Genomic DNA, 14,523 nt, shown 5'->3' with positions numbered 1-14,523 from the left:
TGAGCAGTGAATCAGCAGAGAGAAGCTCTCTCTTCCTTTCAGACAGATACACAGGAACCAGTGCGGTAGCCTAGTGGCTCAAGTCCTTGCTTTGCACATGCCAAAATCCCATATGGGCACTGGTTCTAATCCCGGCAGTCCCGCTTCCTATCCAGCTCCCTGCTTGTGGCCTGGGAAGGCAGTCGAGGACGGCCCAAAGCCTTGGGACCCTGTTCCCACATGGGAGACCCGAAAGAAGTTCCTGGTTCCTGGCTTCAGCTCAGCTCAGCTCTGTTCGTTGTGGCTACTTGGGGAGTGAACCAGTGTATAGAAGATCTTTCTTTGTCTCTCCTTTACTCTGTATATCTGCCTTTCCAATAAAAACAAATAAATCTTTAGGGGCCCGGCCTGGTGGCCCAGCGGCTAAAAGTTCTCGCCTTGCACGCCGGGATCCCATATGGGCACCAGTTCTAATCTCAGCAGCCCCACTTCCCATCCAGTTCCCTCCTTGTGGCCTGGGAAAGCAGTTGAGTACCACCCAAAGCCTTGGGACCCTGCACCCGCGTGGGAGACCTGGAGGAGGTTCCTGGCTCCTGGCTCCTGGCTTTGGATCAGCACAGCACTGGCCATTGCAGTCACTTGGGGAGTGAATCATCAAACGGAAGATCTTCCTCTCTGTCTCTCCTCCTCTCTGTATATTTGACTTTCCAATAAAAATAAATAAATCGTTTAAAAAAGAGAGAAACTACAGCAGACAGAAATGCTCTGCCTACTTTTGTGGGTGTGTGGTAAAGCCATTCTGACTGACCTGAAGGCCCCATCTTTTTCATGTCCTGAGCACCGCCACAGGGTAATGCTACCACTGAGCTTTTCACTTCCGCTAGCTCATCTCTTTCTGTGAGAGCTGTGGGACTCACTGCACATCCTGGAACCCTAACTTCACTGGCACTCCTGGAGGCATTGCAGACGAGGTGGTGCTCTCTAGCTGTCGCCTCCAGCTTCACTTACTTGGACTTCAGCCGCTAGGCCACGCTGCCGGGCCCAGCTCCACTCACTTGGTTGGAGAAGCAAATGGCTCCTCATTCTCCACACAGAGTTTCATTCCACAGCCCCAGCCCGGTGGGGATAAAATGCAAGGACACAGAGTCCTGCTGGGAGTGAGGACTCCTCCTAATACGGGGTGATTACTCATTCCAATTGCAGATTCAATGCTAGCTGCCTCTGCAAGATTCTGTAGTTTCCATGAGAAAGAGAGAGCAGAGAGAAGGTCAAATGCCCTGCAGCTTTGGGGAGCTCGCTTATCTTTCACAAACAGGAAACTCTGGCCCAGAGCCAGCCACTGGGCTTTTGCGCAGTGCAGGGGCCCAGCCTGGGAGCTGTCCCACACTCCCCAGCTTTACCCAGCTAAACCTGCTCAGGCGACTCTTTCCCAACTGCTTCCGGGCTGCTCTGGCTTCCTGAAGTTGCTTTGCATTCTTGAAACCACAAAAGTGGACCCTATAGCCTGCACCCTTCCCACCACCCCTACCACCCCCAGCAAAGGCAAACTTCACTATTGCAAAGCTGTGCAAACTTGGAGGTATTGTAAAGCCAAAACACAAAGGCTGGCTGGTGGGCGCTGGCGTCGGCCACCAGCAGGAGGCGCTACGGAAGTTCAGGAGCCGGCCACGGCCACAGGCTTTTTCTCCACCTCCTCCGGGACAAACGAACCTCCTGAACGAACTTCTGCCAGGATTCCTTTTTCTAACGTTGGTGACAAAGGAAACCTCCCCTCCGCCTTCCGAGAGCTTGAAATTTGAGTCTGCTGAAATATATGAATAAGAGATTAACAAGAGCAAAGGTGTACAAATTAATTATGGACATTTGCCTGTGTGAACAGTGCATAATAATGAAACTCAAAGAAAGACCAAACGGTGAGCACTTCTAATAGCATTTTGGGCCTCTGAGGGCACTGAGGGGTAGGGGTTTCCTGAGGAGCAGTGGAATACATTATCTGTAGGGCTGATGCAGGGGCCCAAAAAGCAGACACCACTGCGGAACAAAACTGGTCTGGGCTCTGGATGTGGTGCTGATTTTGGTCTTCTTTCCTGTAAATTAATCTGCATTCCAGTGAGAGAAAATGAGATTCCAGACCGATGAGGTTATACAGATGCCATTTGAGGCAACTGCACGCCTTCTGGAAGGCAAGAGAAGGCGGTGGAACTGCAGAGAAAACCCCCTCCCTCTGAGTCAGGAGAGACAGTGGCAGAGACGTGGGGGCTGGCAGGAAGGCGGAGAGAAACCTGGAAATTGTTTTTCTTCAGTGCAACGTTTCCAGCCTGTCATGGTGTCATTCTACAGGATAGCATTTACAGAGTCCCAATTCCTCTTTTGAAACAATTTTTTTTCTTTATTTTTTTAAATGATTGACTTGAAAAGAGGCAGTGAGAGAGAGACAAACAAAGACAGAAAGATCTCCCATGCACTGGTTCACTCCCGGAATGCCTGCGACAGCCAGTGTGGGTCTTAAATGTTGTCTGGGTCTTCTACAGGAGGGATCCCAGTCCGAGAATCACCATTTGCTGTTCCCAAGGGGTGCTCTAATAGGATACTAGAATTAGAAGGGAAGCAGCAACTCAAGCCCAGACGCCCTAACATGGAATGTGCTTGTCCCAAACACCATCCAAAGGGGTTTTAATCAAACTCCCTGGAGCAGATGTCACCGTGCAGCCGATGAAGCCCCTGCTTGGTTGTCCACATCACAAATCGGAGTGCGGATGTTCAAGTCCTGCCTATTGTGCTTACAATCCAGCTTCCTGCCCAGGCAACTGGGAGTTAGCAGATGGTAGCTCAGCCTTGAGTTCTTGCTGCCCACAAGAAAGACCCAGATGGAGGTCCTGATTCCTGGGTCTAGTTTGACCCAATCCCAGCTGCTGCCACCATGTGGGAAGTGAGTCTAAAAGTGGAAGATCTTTCTCTTTCTTCATCACTTCACCTTTCAAATAAACAAAATCGTTAGATGGTGTGTGAGGGGAGGCCTGTGTCTCCTAATAGAATACCTGGTATAATATCCGAGTCTGGGGCCCGCCGGTGTGGCCTAGCGGCTAAAGTCCTCGCCTTGAACGCCCCGGGATCCCATATGGGCGCCGGTTCTAATCCCAGCAGCTCCACTTCCCATCCAGCTCCCTGCCTGCTTGTGGCCTGGGAAAGCAGTTGAGGACGGCCCAAAGCTTTGGGACCCAGCACCTGTGTGGGATACCTGTAAGAGATTCCTGGTTCACGGCTTCGGATCGGCACGCACCGGCTGTTGCAGCCACTTGGAGAGTGAATCATCGGATGGAAGATCTTCCTCTCTGTCTCTCCTCCTCTCTGTATATCTGACTTTGTAACAAAATAAATAAAATCTTAAAAAAAAATATCGGAGTCTGGCTCCTAAGTCCAGCTTCCTGGGAGGCAATAAGAATGACACTAAGAATTGGGTTCTTGCCTCCCAGGTGGGAAATCAGTGTAACATTCCCAGCTCCTCTTGCCTCAATCTATGCAGCTTACAAGGTAAGGGACAGGGGTTGTAGAGCCCACAATGACAGGCTATGCACTAAACAAGGGACCGGTCAGACGGAGGCCACTGAGGGCTACATGAGGTGTTTAAAGTGGCTGCTGGGGACTTCCACAGAACATGCCAGCAAGACAGCGGTCAACTGAGGCTGGTGTGATCACTCAATTGGGTAATCCTCCACCTCCAAGTGCCGGGGTCCCATATGGGCGCCAGTTGGTGTCCAGGCTGTTCCACTCTCCATCCAGCTCCTTACTTATGGACTGGGAAAGCAGTCGAGGATGGCCCAAAGCCTTGGGAACCTGCACCTGCATGGGAGACCCTGAAAAGGCTCCTGGTTTCAGATTAGCTCAGCTCTGGCCACTGTGGCCATTTGGGGAATGAAGTAGTGGGTGGAAGTTCTCTCTTTCCTTCTCTCTGTAAATTTTCCAATAAAAAAGAACAGGCCAGGATACAGCACCAGAGTCCCGTATAGAATCTGGTTCCTGTCCTGGCTGTTCAACTTCCCTTCCAGCTTTCTGCTTGTGGTCTGGGAAAGCAGCAGAGGACAGCCCAAAGCCCAAAGCCTTGCAACCCTGCACCGGTGTGGGGGAGACCTGGAAGGAGCTCCAGGCTCCTGGCTTCGAATCAGCTCAGCTCCAGCTGTTATGGCTAGTTGGGGCTGGACCAGCAAATGGAAGAATCTTTCTGTCTCTGTAAATCTGATCTGTCTTTCCAATATAAATATTTTTTAAAGGCTAAACTATTAAAGTTTGAAAATTATTTATTTATTATTTGAAAGGCCGAGCAACAGAGAAAAAAAATGGAGAGAAATCTTCGATTCTGGAAGTTCTCACCCCAATTGCATGCAACACCCAGGATGAAGCCAGGAGCCAAGAACTCCAACTGGGTGTCCCACCTGGTGGCCGGGGCCCAAGTCATCTGCTGCCACCCAGGCACAGCAGCAGGAGGCTGGACTGGAGGTGGACACAGGACTTCATCCCAGCTATCCTAGTTTGGCATGCAGGAGTCCCAACTTCTTGCTCAACCAGAAAAATACTTTTCTTTGAGTTCCATTTTTTTTTCTTTTTCTTTTTAAATTTTTATTGCGAAGTCAGATACACAGAGAGGAGGAGAGACAGAGAGGGACATCTTCTGTCCAATGATTCACTTCCCAAGTGACTACAACGGCCAGTGCTGCGCTGATCCGAAGCCAGGAGCCAGGAACCTCCTCCAGGTCTCCCACGCGGGTGCAGGGTCCCAAGGCTTTAGGTGGTACTCAACTGCTTTCCCAGGCCACAAGGAGGGAACTGGATGGGAAGTGGAGCTGCCGGGATTAGAACCAGCGCCCATATGGTAGGCCACTGCGCAGGGCCCCTATTTTCTTTTTTAAAAAACATTTTTTTCCCTCTTTTTCATGCTCCAAGATTTCCTCTTCACCTTCCCCATTTTAGTTGAATGTTCCCCATTTTAGTTGAATGTTCCCAGGGAGTTTTTGAGGTAGCCTTGTACAATTCTAGCTAACTGTGCCAGGCAGGCATTTCCTCAGCCTCCCGGGTTTCATTTTCTTCACGTGCAAAATGCGCACAGATACGAAAACACATCCATGGTGGAGAGTTCCCACATAGTTGAAGAGAAATGGGCAAAGCCTCTGACTCGGTGCTGTCCCCTAGCCGGCACCCCGGCTCAAGCAGAAGCACCCCCGGTGCCCAGGGAGCGGCGCCGATCCACACTTCGGACTTCCTAGAGGCCCTGGGCGGGCAGCGCTTGACCTGGGCAGAGGGGACTCCCGCCTGCAGCACCGGGATCTTCTGTGTGCACATGTCCCCCAGCCAGTGGTGGATGGTTTCGACCACTGGGGCCGGAATGAGCTCATCTCTCAGGCCTACGCTCATTAAGGGCTCTGAGCGAGCGGCGGGGCACACTCAGCACTGAGTCACCGAAACCTAGCAACACCCAGCCCGTCTGCCTTGGCTAACAAAAGCCCAGCAGGGAACGTCTGTCTGTCTTATCTCCTTCTCTCCCCTAATGAGGCAGGCCCCTGACTCGTGGCTAAAGAGTCCCCAGCCCTCTTTTGTACTGAACCGAACTGGTTTAAATCATCACAATATGGCCAGCAAGCAGGGAACAGCCCTCGTGGTCATCCAGGTCATTTCCTGTGGAAGCCCCAAAACCTAGAGGAGAGGCAATTAATCAATTACTCACTTTTTTCCTTTTTTAACCAAGCGCCTGCCTGCTGGGAGGCACTCACAGCCAGCCACTGTTTAGGACATTTCTGTGGAGTGACCTTTCCAGTTGCTGAAACTCCTTACACAGAGAAAAGCTGTCCCTCCTGCCTCTGAAAGGGGGAAAAAGTACTCCATATTAAGGCATCACAAAACAACACGTGGAAAGCAAACTCTTTGGCCTACATGCTTCAGAAGGCTCCGGTTTTCCAGTGTGTTTGGTGGAGACTGATTGTGGATCTGGGAACTGCACCATCAGTGGTAAGCATTTTCTCTTGGGAAAACTGGCAGTAAGTAAGGGTTGTCTGACCAGTTGCTGTAACTATCCCATCTTTCAAGGCGAGGAAGCCTGCATGAGGTGGAGGGCTGCTGAGCTGGCTTGGTACAGGTGCAAGGCTCCTTCCTCTAGGACAGCTGTTTACAGCTGAGGTCCTCTGGATGCAGGGACCCAGTCCTAACCCACCCCATCATGAGCGCTTCCTAGCTGAAGAGCCCCAGCAAAAACGGAATGAGACTCTCAGCTCCTCCAACGCTTTGTGCAGACTCCAAACACACAACATTTCCTCGGCGAAGTGCTATAAGCTGCCTGTGAGCGTCTTTCCAGGGATATTCGAGGAGTAGATGGAAGTTACAGTCTTTAAAAACCAGTTAGGCCTAACGAGAAGTAATGCTCTCTGGTCATTAAGATTGGAACTCTCAGCTGGTCTCTCATCCTCAGTTCTAATTACGGCAGTGCTGTCTGCATGCTGACGAGTTGATTCTGCCCACCCATATGAAGCCAGTTTGGGGGCCATCAAGAAACATATGGTGGGCCTGGCGGCGTGGCCTGGTGGCTAAGGTCCTCGCCTTGAATGCGCTGGGATCCCATATGGTCGCTGGTTCTAATCCCGGCAGCTCCACTTCCTCTCTATCTCTCCTCCTCTCTGTATATCTGACTTTGTAATAAAAAAAAAAATAAAATAAATCTTAAAAAAAAAAAGAAACATATGGTGAGTGTCCTATGAAGCCATTCACAAATGTGGGACATTTTCAAAACCACCGCTGCCATTAAAAGCACAATTCTAACATGACTGGGCCTGGCAAATTAGCCTAGTGGATGGAAGATCTTTCTCTCTGTCCTTCTCTCTGTAATTCTGACTTTCCAAAAAAAAAAAAAATAATAATAAATAAAATAAAATAGAGCCCAGCGCAGTCCCTAGTGACTAAAGACCTCACCTTGAATGCATCAGGATCCCATATGGGCATCGGTTCTAATCCCAGCAACCCTGCTTCCCATCCAGCTTCCCGCTTGTGGTCTGGGAGAGCAGTTGAGGACGGTCCAAAACCTTGGGACCCAGCACCTGTGTGGGAGACCCGGAAGAAGCTTCTAGCTTTGGATTGGCTCAGCTCCGACCGTTGCAGCCACTTGGGGAGTGAATCATTGCATGGAAGATGTTCCTCTCTGTCTCTCCTCCTCTCTGTATATCTGATTGTAATAAAATAAATAAATCTTTAAAAAAATAAAAGAATAAAATAAAAATATTTATTTTGTAAATAAATAAATAACATAGGATCCAGAGCGGTAGCCTAGTACTTAAAGTCCTCACCTTGCAAGTGCCAGGATCCCATATGGGTGCCAGTTCTAATCCTGGCAGCCCTGCTACCCATCCAGCTACCTGTTTGTGGCCTGGGAAAGCAGTCAAGGACGGCCCAAAGCCTTGGGACCCTGCACCCGTGTGGGAGACCTGGAGGAAGCTCCTTGCTCCTGACTTTGGATTGACTTAGCTTCAGCCATTGCAAGCACTTGGGGGTGAATTATTGGATGGAAGATGTTCCTCTCTGTCTCTCCTCTTCTCTGTATATTTGACTTTGTTTGTTTTAAAAAATATTTATTTGACCCAGTGCTGTGGCCTAGCAGCTAAAGTCCTTGTCTTGAATATACCAGGATCCCATTTGGGCGCCGGTTCTAACCCCAGCGGCCCCACTTCTCATCCAGCTCCTTGCTTGTGGCCTAGCAAAGCAGTCGAGGACAGCCCAAAGCCTTGGGACCCTGCACCCTCATGGGAGACCCAGAAGAAGTTCCTGGATCCTGGCTTCGGATCAGTGCAGCACCGGCCGTTGCGGTCACTTGGGGAGTGAATCATTGGACGAAAGATCTTCCTCTCTGTATATATGACTTTGCAATAAAAATAAATAAATTTTAAAATTTAATTTTACGTACAAATAAATAAAATAGGGCCCAGTTCGGTAGCCTAGCAGCTAAAGTGCTCGCCTTGAACATGCTGGGATCTCATATGGGCGCTAGTTCTAATCCTGGCAACTCCACTTCCCATTCAGCTCCCTGCTGGTGGCCTGGGAAAGCAGTCGAAGATGGCCCAAAGCCTTGGGACCCTGCACCCGTGTGGGAGACCCAAAAGAAGCTCCTGGTTCCTGACTTTGGATAGGCTCAGCTCCAGCCATTGCCGCCACTTGGGGAGTGAATCAGCAGATGAAGGATCTTCCTTTCTATCTCTCCTCCTATCTGTATATCTGACTTTCCAATAAAAAATAAAAGTAAGTAAACAAATAAATAAAATAAAATAATCTATGCACTGGGTCACTCCCCAAGTGGCCACAGTAGCTGTAGCTGATCTGAACTGAGAAGGTGCAGGGTTCCAACACCTTGAACTATCCTGCACTGTTTTCCCAGACCACAAACAGGGAGCTGGATGGAAGTGGAGCAACCAGGATACAAACTAGTGCTCATATGGGATCCTGGTGCATGCAAGGCAAGGACCCCAAACCACCTGAGTGGTTTTGATAGTTCTGAAAAGTTGGTTTCATTGCCCCAGGGTTGACAAATTCTTTTAAAGGTCTGTTGGTTGACAAATTCCACCTTAGTGTATCCGTGAGCCAGAGCATTCCACAAAGCTTGGCAAGGAGAGTTGTCCAACCTGATCTGCTTTCCTGCTGACAAGGCCATCAGTGTTTCCTCTTGGCCAAGATGAGCTGGCTGTCATGTTCCCTGTGTGCATCTGGGCATGCTGTCCACGGCAGAGGCATCAGCAACTGAGGAGGCTCAATCCTGATACATGCACCAATTTGAAGTCAGACCACTATCTTGTGATTGCCCTGTGGTAATCACAAGTGGTCTAGTTGGGGAATCTCCCAAGAAACCAGCCTGGGATGACCTCACACTCGACTCTTGTGTGCCAGCCTGTGCAGGGTCAGCTTCAGTCTGTCATCTGCACCAGGCAACACATGTCCCAGTGGATGGAGCTGCCTGCTCAGTTCCATCCCAGCTCCATAGCTCACGTGAAGTAACTGCGGCTTTGGCCCAGCCCAACCAGCCCGCACAGAACAGTTCCTCACCCACATCAGCAGGAACTGCAGCCTAGTCAGGGCGACTCCCAATAACTCCCGTCAGTACCACTCCTAACCCCAGTTTTTGTGTGTGTCAGTTTCTGCAGTAGCATAGCCTGGCATAGCCTGTATCCCATCCAGTTCTTATGCACACCCATGGGTGCTGCAGTTTAGCTCAGCCAGCCCAGTCCCAAGACTGGTCCCTCAAGTATGCTGACAGGTGCCACCACCCTAACCAGCCTGACTCACCCCCAGCCGTGGTTCTCATGCTCACCAATGAGAGATACAGCCTAGCATGGGAGTGCCCATAGTTCCTCTTCCAGTTATGCTCCCAGCCACAGATCTTGTGCCTTCCGGAGGGGGGAGGGTACTGAGCTCAAGCCTTACATGACTCATGCCCAGTTCTGGCACTTGCCAGCTAGTGTTGTGGCCTAGCTCAGCTGGCCCAAACCCATTTCTGGCTTTCATGTACATTGGGGTGTGTGTGTGTGGTATGGCAGCCAGCTTGGCCTGCCACTAATCCCAGCTCTCATGCTCACCCATGGAAGCAATGGCCCAGTGAGGGTGTCCTGGAGGTTCCCCTACTGGGCCTGCTCCCAGCACTGGATTTTGCACATGCCAGTGGGTGCTGGTCCAGTTTGAGATGGCCCACTCCCAGTCTCAACATTCAGCAGCAGGTGCTACAGCCTGGCTCATCACATCCTCCCCCAGATCCCAGCTCTAACTGGTGGGTGCAGCAGCCTAGTCCAGCCTGACCTTCTCCCAGCCCTCATGTGAGCTCGCAAATGTTGTGGTCCAACCAAGCCCAACCTGTACTGTTTTGGCATTTGCCTATGCCATTATGTGCCATGGACTGGCCCAGCCTGACCCCCACCTTAACTTGGTCCACACACAGCCCCAACTCTTACATTCACCAGTGGGAAATGCAGCCCACTAGGGGAATGCTCAGAGTTCCCCTAGCAGGCCTGTTCCCAGCTCTGGGGCTTGGACGTGCTGACAGGTATCCTGACTCAGTCCGGCCTGGCTTGCTGCAGTCTCACTCTAGCTGGCAGCTGTTGCAGCCTATCCCAGCCAGGCACCACTCACACACCCTGCCCTTTCTCTTGTGTGTGCCAGCAGGTGGTGCAGCCTGACCCAGCCAGTTCTGTCCCCAGATATAGCTCACACAAATGCTGAGGAGTGCTAGAGCCCTGCCTGTCCTGGCCTGCACCCACCCCTGGCTCTTGTGCTCCTTAACAGGAGCAAAGGCCTAGCAGGGGAGTTCCCCAAGTTCTCCTATCTAGTACACTCCCAGCCTGGGATCCCACGTATGTTGGCACGTGCAGTGGTCCTGCTTGGCATTGTCTGCTCAGTTCGTTCCAATTTTAGTATATGTGCTGCCGAAGCGAGCACATTGTCTGCTCAGTTCGAACCCCTGCATGTGCCAGCAGGTGCTGCAGCATGGCCCCACCCAGTGTCCTCCCAGCCCTAGCACCTGTAAGTATCAGGTGGGTTCCTGTCAGGTAAGTTCCACGGTCCAGTGTGACTCAGCCCATCTTCACCCATAGCTCTCTGTGTAAACTGACAGGTGCTATAGTCCCACAAAGGCAAGCCTGCACTTCCCTTGCAGAATTTGCCCCCAAATCTGATTCTTTGGTGTTCTGGTAGGCGCTGCGGGCCAGCCTGAGGTGACCCACTCCCTGCTCTGACACTTGTGGGCCTAGTCTGACACTCTTACACTCTGACACTCTGGCCTAGCCCAGCCATACATGCCTTTCAGCTCCAGTTTTAGCATGTGTCAGCAGGTGGTGGGTGATGCTATTTAGCCCAGCCCAAATCTCCCATGTGGGCAGGTACCTTGGCCTGCCCCGGACAAGCCTTCGCATTTCCCGCAAAGCTACTCCATCTCAGCTCTCTCATCTATCTGTAAGTGCAGTAGCCCAATCCATGAAAGACCCCAGAAGTCTTCCTGGTTAAACATGCCCTTAGCCGCTCCCACTGCAACACGTCCCCAAACCCTCTTTCCCCTTTTTTTTTTTCGTTTGTTTTTTAAAGTAAACAACTAGTATACTAGTATACTGGTATACTAGTATAGTTAACACAAATTTGGCATTAACCAGGCCCAAAATGCCTGCCAGTTACTGGTTGTTTTTCTCTTATAAGTGTAACACTTCAGGCCCAGCGCGGTGGCCTAGCAGCTAAAGTCCTCATCTTAAACATGCCGGGATCCCATATGGGCGCGGGTTCTAATCTCAGCAGCTGCATTTCCCATTCAGCTCCCTGCTTGGGGAAAAAAGCAGTCAGTCGAGGAGGTCCCAAAGCCTTGGGACCCTGTACCCACATGGGAGATCTGGAGGAGGTTCCTGGCTCCTTGCTTCGGATTGGCGTAGCACCAGCCGTTGCAGCTCACTTGGGGATTGAAACATCAGATGGATGATCTTCCTCTCTGTCTCTCCTCCTCTCTGTATATCTGACTTTGCAGTAAAAATAATCAAATCTTAAAAAAAAAAAAAAGTGCATCACTTGGCTAGGTGCAAGGCCACCTGGGCAGTTGCTGCAGCTGGGACCATTCCTGGTCCTCCAGCTGGGACCATTCCTGGTCCTCCAGCTGGGGCCAGTCCTGGTGCTTCAGGATCTCTTTCAGAAATGCAGGACTCATGTCTGTCTTAAGCAGACCATGCACACACCTTCCTGGACTGTGTTTGAAGAACTTGACAGCGTGATCCTTTCCATTTGAAATCCTCAGGGCTAGAATTTTGCCTGTACTAAGGCTAGAAGTTTGAACTGTGAAGGAAAGTGACTAGGCATACAATGGGTGATAGAAATCTTCTACTTGCTAAGTCATGAGTCTTTGAAAAGAGGATAAACAGGTTAAGTTTGTTCTCCTGATAGCCAGAGGCCAGATTTTTACTCACTTATTACAACATTACCACAAACATGTGGATTCTGCAAAAGTTGCCTAGCAACACTCTACTTAGAGACAACACCAAATGGGAGAGAGTAACTGGAAATTTGAATCAGAAATGGCCTGGGGCAGGTGGGTGTAGCTTCTGTCTCCAGCTAGCCGGTACTACTACACTTGGAGGAGCGGGACATTTTAAAACCAAAACGGTCACTTGAAATTTCAGTTGGGGGTTCTTGCACGGGAGCCCAGTGCGTCCGGTGTGGTCTTTGTGAGATTCCATCATGGCGTACGGGGCCAGGGCTAGAAAGTGCAGAAGAGGTCTTGCATGCCGGTGTGGCTGTATGAGCAGGTGAACATGTGGATAGAGGGCTGCATCATTGGCTTTGATCAATACATGAACCTCGTACTAGATAATGCAGAAGTGATTCTAAAACAAAGTCAAGAAAACAACTGAGTCGGGTCATGCTAAAAGGAGATAATATTACTTTGCTACAAAGTGTCTCCAACTAGAAATGATGAATGAAATGAGAACTTATTGAGAGGGCAATGCTGTGTTTTTGTTTGTTAGGTGTTTTTTTATTGGGAATATAATTCTGAAACACTTGTTCATAATGCTTTGATTACCTTTATGTTATTACCACAAGGCAATAAATACTGCGGTATTTTTGCTTTAAAAATTTTTTTTTCGGTTGGGACATGGCTGCAGCTAGCTTAGAACTCTGTGCCATGGTTTTAATTTTGCCTTTTAAGTTTTCAAGACCACTAGATTTCCATGTCATTGTGTAGTGTTTGCTCCTAGGCCAATGTACAGCAGAGAGTGCTTTGTTGGGTTTCAGATAAAGAGCCAGCCAGGTAAACAGAGTGTTCTGGTATCATTCTGGCATTGTGCCTGGCCAGCCGCAGGGTCAGGGCAAGGTGGCACGGGGAAGCAGCTCAAGTACTGGCACTTTCTTCCACTTCCAGAGAATCCCCTCTTGCCCACTTAACTCCCATTCTGTAGATTGACCTGAATGCCAAGAAGTCCAAGGCTGGGGCTCTGGCCCAAGACCTCTTCCCTCCCGGTCTGGAACCCAGGCCCTTTCGCCCTGGCCTCTGTGGAGAAACTCTCAGTTCTAGGGAAGCCTGGCAGGTGGCAGAGTGGAAGTCAATCAAATATCTGATGGAGCGTTCGGCTCTCAGGAGGAGTGGGCTGAGGATGGAAACGACAGCAGGGATCTTCCGAATTACTTCAATTTCTTTTTTTTCATATAAAATTTTATTTTTTATAATGATTACAGGGTTGATCAGGGTGGGAAGGATAAGGGAAAATTGGGGGAACTCATTGCTCCTAAATTTTCTGTTTCTTCTTGTTGTTCCTGGGGGAAAGGGAGAGACAAAAGGGGAAGCCACACATGACTTTCCTTACCCAGGGATGAGGAACCCCCACTTCATATTGACCCAGAGTCTCAATGTGTACATATTCCAAAGGTTCTGTCCAAGTGGTTTGGATAGTTCTGAAATGCTGCTGTTTTCACCAATTCAAGCGTGATGTCACCCTCCCAATGTCCACTGACTTCATTCACCAAGATTTTTTTTGCTGTCATCGTTTGTTTGGGGTAGTTGTCCAGGTAGTTCTTTCTTCTTCTGCTACAGCACCAAATGAACTGCCATATTTTCCTTTACAACTACTTCACTTTCTATTATTTAAGAGGGCAAGAGTGGAAAAAGACCAAGGGGGAAGGGGAAGAAAAAAAAATCTCAATACCTGCTAACTCTACAAGCCTTTATCAAAGAAGAGTTGTAATCTTCTGTTCAGAGTGACTAACAGGCAAATTAATCTGCCAACATGAGTATTTCGGGAAGTAAACAAACCAAAAAAAGAACATACATTTTAAGTCAAGGCTCGTTATCAAGCTCACATGATAGTGAGCACCTAATTACCTAGGCCATTCCAGAAAGCTGTAATCAGCAAGATAAAGACAGACGGTCCTTAGCCTCAGGGCTTTCATTTTTTTTTCCTAGGTGATAGGAATCAGTAACACTGAGATAAATATAAAGCCTTTAAGGAAACAGCAGGCCAGGGAATGGGGGTTAGGATTAGCCACAGGAGGGGTTTTGGAGGTACTGGCTGCAGGCATCTAAAGGGCACTTCCGTGTTCCATTCCCTAAGAAAGCACACCATTTTTTACACACAAAGCACACCATTTTTATGGATCAATAAAAAGCAGTTATCTTTATTGAGGCTTCACAAAAAAATTAAGAATTCTGTTTGTAGTCAGGAATGACAGGAGGGGAGGTGTTAGAGGGAGAATACTAACAACCACTCCGGATCAAGAGAATGCTGCTGCGAGACACACCAGTGTAGACTTTTGTTCCAAACGGTTAAAATTCAATTTGGGTTCACATACACAAAGAGACTTTTATACATCACTTAGCAAAGATCTGAAAATATTTCTTAGCATTTTCAGCTGGGCGCCAGGAAAAATACGTCGTGTACGGTGTCAAGTGTGAAGGTGTATTAAACCCAGTACAACTGTCCAGCTATAGCAACTTAAGCCACAAAACTACGTTAACAAACATTAAGCACCCACTGATGCCCAAAATTTACATAGCATACTCTAATT

This window comes from Ochotona princeps, chromosome 4, assembly GCF_030435755.1.
Source record: "Ochotona princeps isolate mOchPri1 chromosome 4, mOchPri1.hap1, whole genome shotgun sequence".
In the NCBI taxonomy this organism is placed as follows: Eukaryota; Metazoa; Chordata; class Mammalia; order Lagomorpha; family Ochotonidae; genus Ochotona; species Ochotona princeps.
This window is presented reverse-complemented; position numbering follows the sequence as displayed.